The sequence below is a fragment of the Bombina bombina genome, chromosome 3 (assembly GCF_027579735.1).
Source record: "Bombina bombina isolate aBomBom1 chromosome 3, aBomBom1.pri, whole genome shotgun sequence".
NCBI classification, from domain to species: domain Eukaryota; kingdom Metazoa; phylum Chordata; class Amphibia; order Anura; family Bombinatoridae; genus Bombina; species Bombina bombina.
In genome coordinates, this window is record NC_069501.1 from 322,656,526 (window position 1) to 322,668,536 (window position 12,011).

The 12,011-nt window shown below is 39.2% G+C and overlaps 1 protein-coding gene across 2 annotated transcripts in view; it reads right to left on the reverse strand.

Annotated features, from left to right (window-relative positions):
* ASMTL (acetylserotonin O-methyltransferase like) overlaps positions 1-12,011 on the reverse strand; it is a 365,075-nt gene that overhangs the window by 322,953 nt on the left and 30,111 nt on the right. The gene's annotated exons all lie outside the window — the stretch shown is intronic.

Genomic DNA, 12,011 nt, shown 5'->3' on the forward strand with positions numbered 1-12,011 from the left:
GCAAAGACGACCAAGTTGCTGCTTTGCAAATCTGATCAGCCGAAGCTTCATTCTTAAAAGCCAAAGAAGGGGCGACTGAGCTAGTAGAATGAGCTGTAATTCTCTGAGGCAGAGACTGTCCCGCCTCCAAATAAGCCTCGTTAATCAAAAGCTTTAACCAAGATGCCAAAGAAATGGCAGAGGCTTTCTGACCTTTCCAAGGACCAGAAAAAACAACAAATAGACTAGAAGTCTTCCTAAAATCTTTAGTAGCTTCGACATTATATTTCAAAGCTCTTACAACATCTAAAGAATGTAAAGATCTTTCCAGAGAATTATTGGGATTAGGACAAAAGGAAGGAACAACAATTTCCCTACTAACGTTGTTAGAATTTACAACCTTAGGAAGAAATTTAAACAAAGTCCGCAAAACAGCCTTATCCTGATGGAAAATCAGAAAAGGAGAATCACAAGAGAGCAGACAATTCGGAAACTCTTCTAGCTGAAGAGATAGCCAAAAGAAACAACACTTTCCAAGAAAGTAGTTTAATATCCAAATAATGCATAGGCTCAAAAAGGAGGAGCCTGCAAAGCCTTCAAAACCAAATTAAGACTCCAAGGAGGAGAGATTGATTTAACAACAGGCTTGATACGAACAAAAGCCTGAACAAAACAGTGAATAGCAGGAAGTTTAGCAATCTTTCTATGAAATAAAACAGAAAGAGCAGAGATTTTTCCCTTCAAGGTACTTGCAGACAAACCTTTATCCAAACCATTCTGAAGAAACTGGAAAATTCTAGGAATCCTAAAAGATTGCCAAGAGAATTAATGACAAAAACACCATGAAATATAGGTTTTCAAAACCCAATAATAAATCTTTCTTGAAACAGACTTACGAGCCTGTAGCATAGTATTAATCACTGAGTTAGAGAAACCTCTATGACTAAGCACTAAGCGTTCAATTTCCATACCTTCAAATTTAGCAATTTGAGATCCTGATGGAAAAAACGGCCCTTGAGATAGAAGGTCCAGATTTAAAGGAAGTGGCCAAGGTTGGCAACTGGACATCCAGACAAGATCTGCATACCAAAACCTGTGAGGCCATGCTGGTGCTATCTGAAACACATGGGATTGTTCCAATATGATCTTGGAGATCACCCTTGGAAGAAGAAATAGAGGCAGAAAAATATAAGCAGGTTGGTAAAACCAAGGAAATGCTAATGCATCCACCATCTCCGCCTGAGGATCCCTGGACCTGGAAAGGTACCTGGGAAGCTTCTTGTTTAGATGGGAAGCCATCAGATCTATTTTGGGGAGACCCCACATCTGCACAATCTGACAAAATACATCTAGATGGAGAGACCACTCCCCTGGATGTAAAGACTCACGACTGAGATAATCCGCTTCCCAATTATCTACAGCTGGGATATGTATCACAGAAATTAGACAGAAGTTGGATTCCGCCCAAGAAAGTATCCGAGTTACTTCTTTCATCGCTAAAGGACTGCGAGTCCCCCCTTGATGATTGACATATGCTACAGTTGTGATATTGTCTGTCTGAAAACAAATGAATAATGCTCTCTTTAATAGTGGCCAAGCCTGAAGAGCCCTGAAAATAGCACGGAGTTCTAAAATATTGATTGGTAACCTCGCCTCTTGAGGATTCCAAACTCCTTGTGCTGTCAAAGACCTCCAGACAACTCCCCAACCTGTGAGACTTGCATCTGTTGAATTCACAGTCCATGCAGGACGAACAAAAGAGGCCCATTGAATAATCCGATAATGGTCTAACCACCAGGACAGAGAGAGTTTAATGTTGGGATTTAAGTATATCAACTGTGATATCCAAGTATAATTCCTGCACTATTGACTCAGCATGCAAAGCTGCAGAGGTCTCACATGAAAAGATATACAAAGGGGATTGCGTCCGATGCTGCAGTCATGAGACCTAAAACTTCCATGCACATAGCCACTGAAGGGAATGATCGAGAATGAAGTTTTTGACAGGCAGAAACCAATTTCATGCGTCTTTTGTCTTTTAGAGACAGAGTCATGGACACTGAATCTATCTGGAAACCTAAAAAGGTGACCCTTGTCTGAGGAATCAAGGAACTCTTTAGTAAATTGATTCTCCAACCATGTCTTTGAAGATACAACACACATTGATTCATGTGAGATTCTGCTAAATGAAAAGATTGAGCCAGTACCAAGATATCGTCCAAATAAGGAAACATTGCAATACCCTGCTCTCGGATTACAGATAGAGGGGCACCAAGAACCTTCAAAAAAGATTGTTGGAGCTGTTGCTAGGCCAAATGGAAGAGCATCAAACTGGTAATGCTTGTCTAGAAAAGAGAATCTCAGAAACCGATAGTGGTCTGGATGAATCAGAATATGAAGATATGCATACTGTAAGTCTATTGAGGACATGTAATGACCTTGGTGAACAAAAGGCAGAATAGTCCTTATAGTCACCATCTTGAAAGTTGGGACTCCTACAAAATTATTCAAAAACTTCAGATAAAGAACTGGTCTGAAAGAATTTTCCTTCTTCGGGACAATGAATAGACTTGAATAAAAACCCAGACCCTGTTCCAGAATTGGAACTGGTACAATTACTCCTGAAAGCTCCAGATCTGAAACATACTTCAGAAAAGCCAGAGCTTTCACAGGATTTGTTGGAATATGAGAAAGAAAAAATCTTCTCACAGGAGGTCTTATTCTGAAACCTATTCTATCTATACCCCTGAGAGATAATATTCTGAATCCAATGATTCTGAATGGAACCTGCCCAAACGTCTTGAAATAATTTCAATCTGCCCCCCACCAGCAGAACTGGATCGAGGGTCGCACCTTCATGCAGTCTTGGGGGCTGGCTTTGGTTTCTTGTAAGGCTTGGATTTATTCCAACTCGAGGATGGCTTCCAATTGGAGCCAGAGTCTTTAGGGGAAGGTGTGGTTTTCTGTTCTCTATTATGACGTAAGGAATGAAACCAATTAGAAGCTTTAGATTTGCCTTTAGACTTTTATCTTGAGGCAAAAAAACTCCCTTCCCCCCAGTAATAGTGGACATAATAGAATCCAACTGGGAACCAAACAAATTATTACCCTGGAATGATAGAGATAGTAACCTAGATTTAGATACCATGTCAGCATTCCATGATCTGAGCCATAAAGATCTTCTAGCTAAAATAGCCAAAGGCATAGATTTAACATTAATCTTGATGATATCAAAAATAGCATCACAGATAAAATGATTAGCATGTTGAAGCAAACGAACAATGCTATGCAAATCAGAGTCCTTTTCCCGTTGTGCTAAGGTATCCAACCAAAAAGTTGATGCAGCCGTAACATCAGCCATAGAAATGGCAGGTCCGAGCATATAGCCAGAATGCAAATAAGCTTTCCTTAGATAAGATTCAATCTTCCTATCTAAAGGATCCTTAAAAGAAGTACTATCTTCCATAGGAATAGTAGTACGTTTAGCAAGAGTAGAAATAGCCCCATCAACCTTAGGGACTTGTTCCCAAAACTCTAATTTAGCCACTGGCAAAGGATACAACTTTTTAAACCTTGAAGAAGGAACAAAAGAAGTACCAGGCTTAGAACATTCCTTAGCAATCACATCAGAAATAGCACCAGGAACAGGAAAAACCTCAGGAGTAGTCACAGGAGGTTTATAGACAGAATTTAAACGTTTACTGGATTTATTACCAAGATGACCGGACTCCTCAATATCGAAAGTTGTTAACACTTCTTTTAACAAAGAACAAATATACTCAATCTTAAAAAGATAAGATGATTTATCAGTGTCAATGTCTTAAGTAGGATCTTCTGAGTCAGAGAGATCGTCATCAGAGGAGGATATATCAGTATGTTGCCAGTCATTACGAATTTCATCAGTATTATGAGAAGTTTTAAAAGACCTTTTATGTTTATTTGCAGGTGGTATAGCAGCCATACCCTTCTGTATCGCATCAGCAATATCATATCAACAGGGATATCATGTACTTTAGATGTTGAAGGAACAACAGATACTGTACTAGCGCTAATAGAAACCTTTTCTGCATGCAAAAGCTTATCATAACAACTGTTACATACTACAGCTGGAGGTATAATCTTCACTAACTTACAACAGATACACTTAGCTTTGGTAGAACTGTGTTCAGGCAGCATGGTTCCTACAGCAGCTTCTGAGACAGGATCAGATTGAGACATCTTGTAAAATATAAAAAGAAAAAAATAACATTAAACAGAAATATCTTATTTCCATATATAGCAGTTTTAGGAATGGGGAAAAATGCAAATGCTGAGCATAAAGAAGGAAAGGAGCATATAAGAAGTGAGGTAAAATAAAACTAATTTTTTTTTGGTGCTAAGTATAACGCAAAAGGAAGTTGAGAAATCTTTTGGCCCCAGCATCTGGAAATGACGCAACTCGCGTCAAACACAATTTAGCGTCAAACAACCTAACGTTATCTTAGACGCAGGAAATTACAAACTTGCATCATGACAGAGGCACATTTGCGCCCAATTTTGTTTTCCATTAAACAAATCTCATCGCAGAAAGTGAAAAAAAGTTCTGCCTCTGGGACCCCAGGTAAGACAAACTTCCTAAAACATGATTCCCATAACGAAACTGCTGGACTGCACAGGGAATTACACATAGACTTGACTCATGGCAAATAAGTAAAATACATATATCTAAAACTTTATATTAATACATAAAGAGCTAAACCATAGCTGAGAGAGTCTTAAATAATGATACATACTTACCGAAAGACACCTATCCACATATAGCAGATAGCCAAACCAGTACTGAAAGCTATCAGCAGAGGTAATGGTATATAAGAGTATATCGTCGATCTAAAAAGGGAGGTAGGAGATGAATCCCTATGACCGATAACAGAGAACCCTTGAAAATATTTCCCGCGAGGAAAACCATAAAATCAAATAGGCGATACTCTCTTCACATCCCTCTGACAAACACTGTACTCTGAGAGGAATTGGGCTTCAGAATGCTTAGAAGCTCTTAATCACAGAAGAAATCATAAAAATCAAGCACAAACTTGCTTCACCATCCTCCTTAGGAGGCAAAGTTTGTAAAACTGAATTGTGGGTGAGGGGTGTATTTATAGGCATTTTGAGGTTTGGGAAACTTTGCCCCTCCTGGTAGAATAGTATATCCCATACGTCACTAGCTCATTGACTCTTGCCAATTATATGAAAGAAAAATATTTTGATTCATAACTATAGAAAAAACATTATGGCTGTTTGTCTAAATAAATACATACACAGACAAGCACCTCATTTCAGTGAGGGGAGTCTTTATCTAAACAATGGGTCATATAACCTTTTAGATACAAACTTTTTTAATTACTAAACTAGCTACATCATTTAATATATGGGTACTGAAGTGCGGCTAAAATTTAAAGGGACATTTTAGTCAACACTGAAATACACATCAGTGTTTTTTACTTTTGATTAGAAGCATTTTTACAAAATAATTGCAGTATCAAAAATGTTTTTAATAAAAGCCGTCACTGTTCCACGTTTACCGTGTATGTGCACATGAAGCATATCTAAATATGCTTCAAGCTCCAACATTTTGAAAAGCGCCTGTTGAGATACCTGGCGTTGCCTTGTATTATGTTGGCAATTTCTTAATTTAGATGATACAAGTCACTGCCAGCTCTGCACAGAAGCACACTGTACGTGCACATGCACAGTAAAAGCTCACATTAATACAATGTTCACTTTTCCAAGAACAATTTTTGCCAATACATGCACATTGCAAAAAATGCTTCTAATCAAAATTGAAATGCATAGGGGAAATATTGGGTGACAGCTATGTTAGGTCACAATGCTGTCAGCTCAAGCCAACAGACCTAAATCTTTTAAATATCTCCAGCATGCTAATTGTATCTTCTTGAACAAGCTGCAAGTTCAAGCTGTGCATTATTTGGGGATTAGTATCATTCCGGAAACATCAATGTGGCTGTAATGGCCCTTCTTGTAATCCCCTTTGACAGACCCGGTCTAGTGCAGTGAAGATTTACAAAACACTAAAATCCTTAAAGGGACACTGTAAGCAAAAAATAACTAAGCTTGTAACTAACTACCCTAAATATAATACAAAATATAAGTGCGCAAAGTGGATGCTAAAGTAAACAATTAAAAAGGGGGTTTTAAAATAAACTCAGAATTCTAAATGTTTGACCATGTGCAAAAATGTAATATATTCAAATGCAGAGAGGTTTTTTATAGGTCCTCACACCAAAGGGTTAAAATTAATTCCCATATACTTCAATTAAATTAAATTAGTGGTGAATACAAACGTGAAACAAACCACATATGATTAAAATATATATTGTATTTTATAATGCTTAAAAACATGAAATAAACAATTTGAAAATACTCTTTCTAAAATTATGAATCTAACATTTATTTATTTAATACAATTGATAGTGACCGGCCCTAACTTATAAAACACATCTAAATTAATAACACATCTAAATTAATACCACATAAATTGATAAAAGGACAAATATGATCACAAAATAAAGTGTAAGTTTTAAGGACTCAGATGGAAACTTTGTAATTAGTCCCAAAAGGAAAGTCCCAAACGATGTCCTTCCCAAGCTTTCCACAAAAGCACAATGCACGATGATAAGCAAGAAAAATCTTCTGATTCCTCCCAGCTGGTCCTGAGCAGCGTCTAGGTGGGAGACAGAAGCGTCCACTTGAAATTGGTGTATATAGTTTATACAACAAACAAATATCAGTACTTACACATAGGTACTGAAAGATCAGCGCCGCGCCCGATTCTCATCAAACACAGGTGTCCCAGTGTGTATAGGATCCACACAGGCTCTTCTCACAGCCTTAACACCAGCTCACCTACTGACTAACTAACTACCCTAATCAAACATGTTCTCAATATAATCTCCTAATAAGATTGTTACCGTCTTGCCGATTTATTTCTTCAATTATTTATTGCTTTCCAAACCCACTCCGTGGGTATCCTTAGCTCCTGTGCAATCCGGGCTGACAACCCAGGTTTGAATATGGCGCCTCTAATAAGCTCTGCGCATGATTGAGCAACGTCACAGAAAACGTCACTCCTTGTAATGCGCAAGCGTGATTCCTATATGTGGGTAACTTCTGATTCACTAGTTGAAAATGCGCATGCAATATTTTGCCGACTTTATGAGCAGTAGGACTAATTAGTCTCTTAATGAGATGCATAAACATGCAATATGATTGGTTACTGTTTCCTAACACGTAGTGCCGACATTTGTGGGCTGGATATCTTGACGTAATCGCCGAAAACTAAATATGATTTTTCTACCGTTATGCTTCTTTGTTTTACAACATTTATAGGTCAGTATGTTTTATTTTATGCTTATTACATGTTATATGGGGTTTGTTTATAATCAAAATAGTAAAAGTTAGTAATCCTTTAAGTATACGGTACTTCTGCATCCTGAAGCAATAATTTTGATTGGGAACACCTAATGCGAGGTAGAGTACTAGCCAACAGCTTAAGGCACAATTGGAGGTAATTCTGTATTTACCCATTACAGTATGAGCTTACCCTGCCTCTGACCTCAGTGAGGCCCACTCCAACAATTGTGGTGCCGATGCTGTTCTCAAACTGCATGAGAATAATAGCTGTGTTGTGACCAACTAGAAGAAAACACATCCCCTGACTTCTTTGATGCAAGCTGCACAGAGACGGCTTACAATATGAGGATGGCGCATAAAGACCAAGTAATGGAACTTAGTTTAGGCTGCATTGCTTGGAATCTAATCCTTCAGCTATCATGTTTTCTATGAGATAACTAAAGTATGCTTTTCTTCAGCCAAACTACCCTACGTTACAACACAATTAAATTTACAAGGACTATATTCCATCTCTAGTGGGATTCAGCTCCTTAAGGGCGCAGACTCATGCTTGCGTTGGGGCCGCTTTCCATGTAGCCCTACAGTAGAAATGAACTTGACATTTGATGAGGGCAACAGTGCCTGAGACTTGAGCTACAGTTTATCTCACCTCCAGACATACACCATCTTTTATCTACCAGCTATGTGTTTACGGTTTCCTCACATAGCATACTCTAACCAACATTACAGCTTTGCATACCTTGTATATTACAAGGTTTATTGGACATTTGGACTGGATTTGAACATATTATAGTGTGTTGCACTTTCACAAGAAGAAATCCGGCCAAATGCTATTGGCTGCCACTATGTTCAGTATTTGTTTCCTAACAAAACAGTCAAATGCACATGCCTAATATGCAATGCAATGTATATATTATTATCATCATCATCATCATCATCATTTATTTTTATAGCGCCACCAAATTACGTAGCGCTGGGTACAATGATAGGCTTATACAATGACAAGGATTTGTGATAAAATACAAAACATAACAAAACTAAACAAATCTAGTACAGGAGGATGAGGGCCTTGTTTCACAGAGCTCACAATCTACAGATTTAGGGTGCAGAGACATAAGGTTGGGGTAGCTTGTCACATCGGTTGTAGTTGCAGCAGTGAGTCAGGCAGTTCATGTATTAGTTTGGTTCAGATGAGAGATGGAGGAGAGATGGTAAGCCTCTCTGAATAGGTGGGTTTTCAAGGAGCGTCTGAAGCTATACAAGGTTGGAGACAGCCTTATGGAGCGGGGTAGAGTTCCAGAGGACAGGAGCGAAGTCTTGGAGGCGGGAGTGGGATGTAGAGATAATAGAAGTAGAGAGACGTAGGTCAGATGTTGATCGAAGTGGACGGGATGGGGAATATTTCACGATGAGAGAGGAAATATAGTTGGGAGTTAGACTGTTGAGTGCTTTGTAAGTTAGGGTTAATACTTTAAATTGTATTCTGGAGTGTATGGGTAGCCAGTGTAGAGACTGGCAGAGCGGAGCAGCTGATATAGATCGGCGACTTAGGAGGATGAGTCTAGCTGAAGCATTCATAATAGATTAGAGAGAGGAGAGGCGGTGTTTTGGAAGGCCATTTAGGAATAGATTGCAATAATCAATGCGTGACAAAATGAGGGAATAAATAAGTATTTTTGTAGTTTTTTTGAGTAAATAATGGACATATTCTGAAAATGTTGCGTAGGTGTGAACGGCAGGATTTGGTAAGTGCTTGTATATGTGGGTTGAATGTGAGCTCTGAGTCTAGTGTGACCCCAAGACAGAGGACCTGGGGTGAAGTGTTGAGAATAGAGTCTCTAACCATCAGAGAAACGTCAGAAAATATTCTGAATTAAGCACTGCAAAAGGTAATGGTTTATAACTATTTAAAACTAGACAATTTTCAATGTTAAAATATTTAAGAGATATCTAGGTATACACAGGGATAGGCAAGGTGCCCGTACACGGAAACTGGTGTCCGGGACTAGCCCTTGCAATGTCCGCCACAACCTTAGTATATCTTTTCTTTCTGATTAAATAATAGGAATAAAAAAAATATGTAGTGTGCATTAAAGGTATTGGCTTGTCAAGAGAGACTGCTAGCGATATTGGGTGATAAGTTATTGAATAAATAAAGCCTGAGTGAAATACTGGATGTGTATCTGCATCTGTATAACACTCAGCTCTATACAAAGACAGATTAGTGACACTGGCTCATGCGTATAGCCAGACAAGGGCTGGTTATAGGGTCAGTGGTATCTGCATAAGTATAATAACATCCAGCGCTATATAATGAAACAGTAGCAACACTGGCACATGGGTATAGCCAGGGGAGGGCTGGTTATAGAATCAGTAGTATCTGCGTCAGTATAATAACACCAAGAACTATACAATGACACAGTAGTGACACTGGCTCATGGGTATAGCCAGAGGAGGGCTGATTATAGGACCAGTGGTATCTGCATCAGTACAATAACACCAAGCACTATATGACACAGTAGTGACACTGGCTCATGGGTATAGCCAGAGGAGGGCTGGTTATAGGATCAGTGGTAACTGCATCAGTATAATAACACCCAGCACTATATAATGACACAGTAGTGACACTGGCTCATGGGTATAGCCAGAGGAGGGCTGGATATAGGATCAGTGGTATCAGCATCAGTATAATAACACCAAGCACTAAATAACGATACAGTAGTGACACTGTCACATGGGTATAGCCAAAGAAGGGCTGGTTATAGGATCAGTGGTATCTGCATCAGTATAATAACAACAAGCACTATAAAATAAAAATAAAAATTTCCAAACAAGCTTTATTGAAAATATATAATATTCATTACATAAATGCAAAGAGAGACTCATAATCTGTAAAGAAAAAATATTAACATGGTGCATATGAGGTCCGAAAATGTTTTTAATTTAAAATGTACCTTGGTGTCCTTCACTAAGGTCTGTACTTTGAAAAATGTCAACCACAGCCTTGTCTGTGCATATCCCTGGGTATACACCTCTTGAAAAGTATGTTTATCCTTTGTTCTGTACTGTGGCAATGATGACCAAAATGTAATCATACTGATTATTCTAAGTACTGTGCCTATTAAATTTAAGTGACAATAAACATTGTCCCAGATGTTACATAATTATGCACCATGTACAGAATGATGTAACATATGGATAGCCTTTCCTTTGAACTATTTTTTCCAAAAATACCTAATACCTAATTCTTACTGTACCTCCTAAGCGATTCCATCTTCTTCGGCAAGGCAGTTTTTTTTAACTAGCGCGTCACGGGCTGACTTTCTAATAACATCACGACCATACACTAATAACTACAAAAAGTAGTAGAGAAAGGGGATTCATAGCCGGGCTTTTTATTGTACTTTTGTCAATTACTTCATATTACAGCTAAAACAGGATCTACTATAAAGTAAAGCATTTTTTGAGCTCTTGCCGTGCAGGTTTGTTCCCCCACTGCACCTCAATACTGGAGCTTGTTAACCCTCCTTCACCTTAGTAGAAGCAGACTTAAATCCTCCCGAAGTGATTCATTCAGGATAATTGAGTGGACTTGTCATTTTGTCACCTGTGCAATAGTAAATGCTACCCCGCTGGCCTTGGTTTTTATACCAACTCTACCAAAATGAATCACCTTTGCCTTTTGTGCAGTTTTAAAAACAAATGCACCTTTAAGGATAAAAACACTTGCTTCATAGTTTACTTTTCTGGTGTTTGAACACACAGTGAATGTTAATAGGGAGATGCAATTCATAGTTATGGACACGAGCTTCAGCTTTCGGCTAATTTCGGCACTGGATTTAGTTGTGTAAAAGTGCAACACAAATATCTAAAAATCTAGATATTTGTGTGTAGCATTTTCACACTAAGAAATCTGGGGGCCAAATCAGCCATATGCCACAGCCGTTATTTGACATTTATTTTAATACTGTATGCAGAATAATGGAGGATTGCACATCCCCACCTTTTAATGCCTCAATTGCATCCTCCTCAACACCCACTCCATCCACAAGCACGCCCTCGAAATCTGGAACCTGCTAGACTCCACCTCCCCAGACGTCGCCTTCCTTACCGAAACCTGGCTAAACCCCACATCAGCGCTGGACATCGCCACTGCAATACCCAAAGGATACAAGATCTGCCACAAAGACCGCAGCAACCGACCTGGAGGAGGCATCGCCATCATCCACAAACGCACCATCCAAGTCGCAACCAGCTCCAACGACCACTCACCACGCTTAGAACACCTACACTTCAAGATCTAGGTCAACCCCAACACCACCCTCCACGGAACCCTCATCTACAGACCTCGTCCCGCCTTCTGCGACTCCATCACCAACCACATTGCACCCCATTCCCTCGCCTTAACGGACTACATCCTCCTCGGTGACCTCAACTTCCATCTTGATAACCCCAACGATGACAACACCTCCACCCTCCTGGAAAACCTCAGAACCATCGGACTGAAGCAACTTGTAAATTACCTAACCCACTCAGGCGGCCACACCCTCGACCCGATCTTCTCCTCAGGCAACCACATCTCAGTCAATAACATCACCAAACTCCTCTGGACTGACCACAACTGC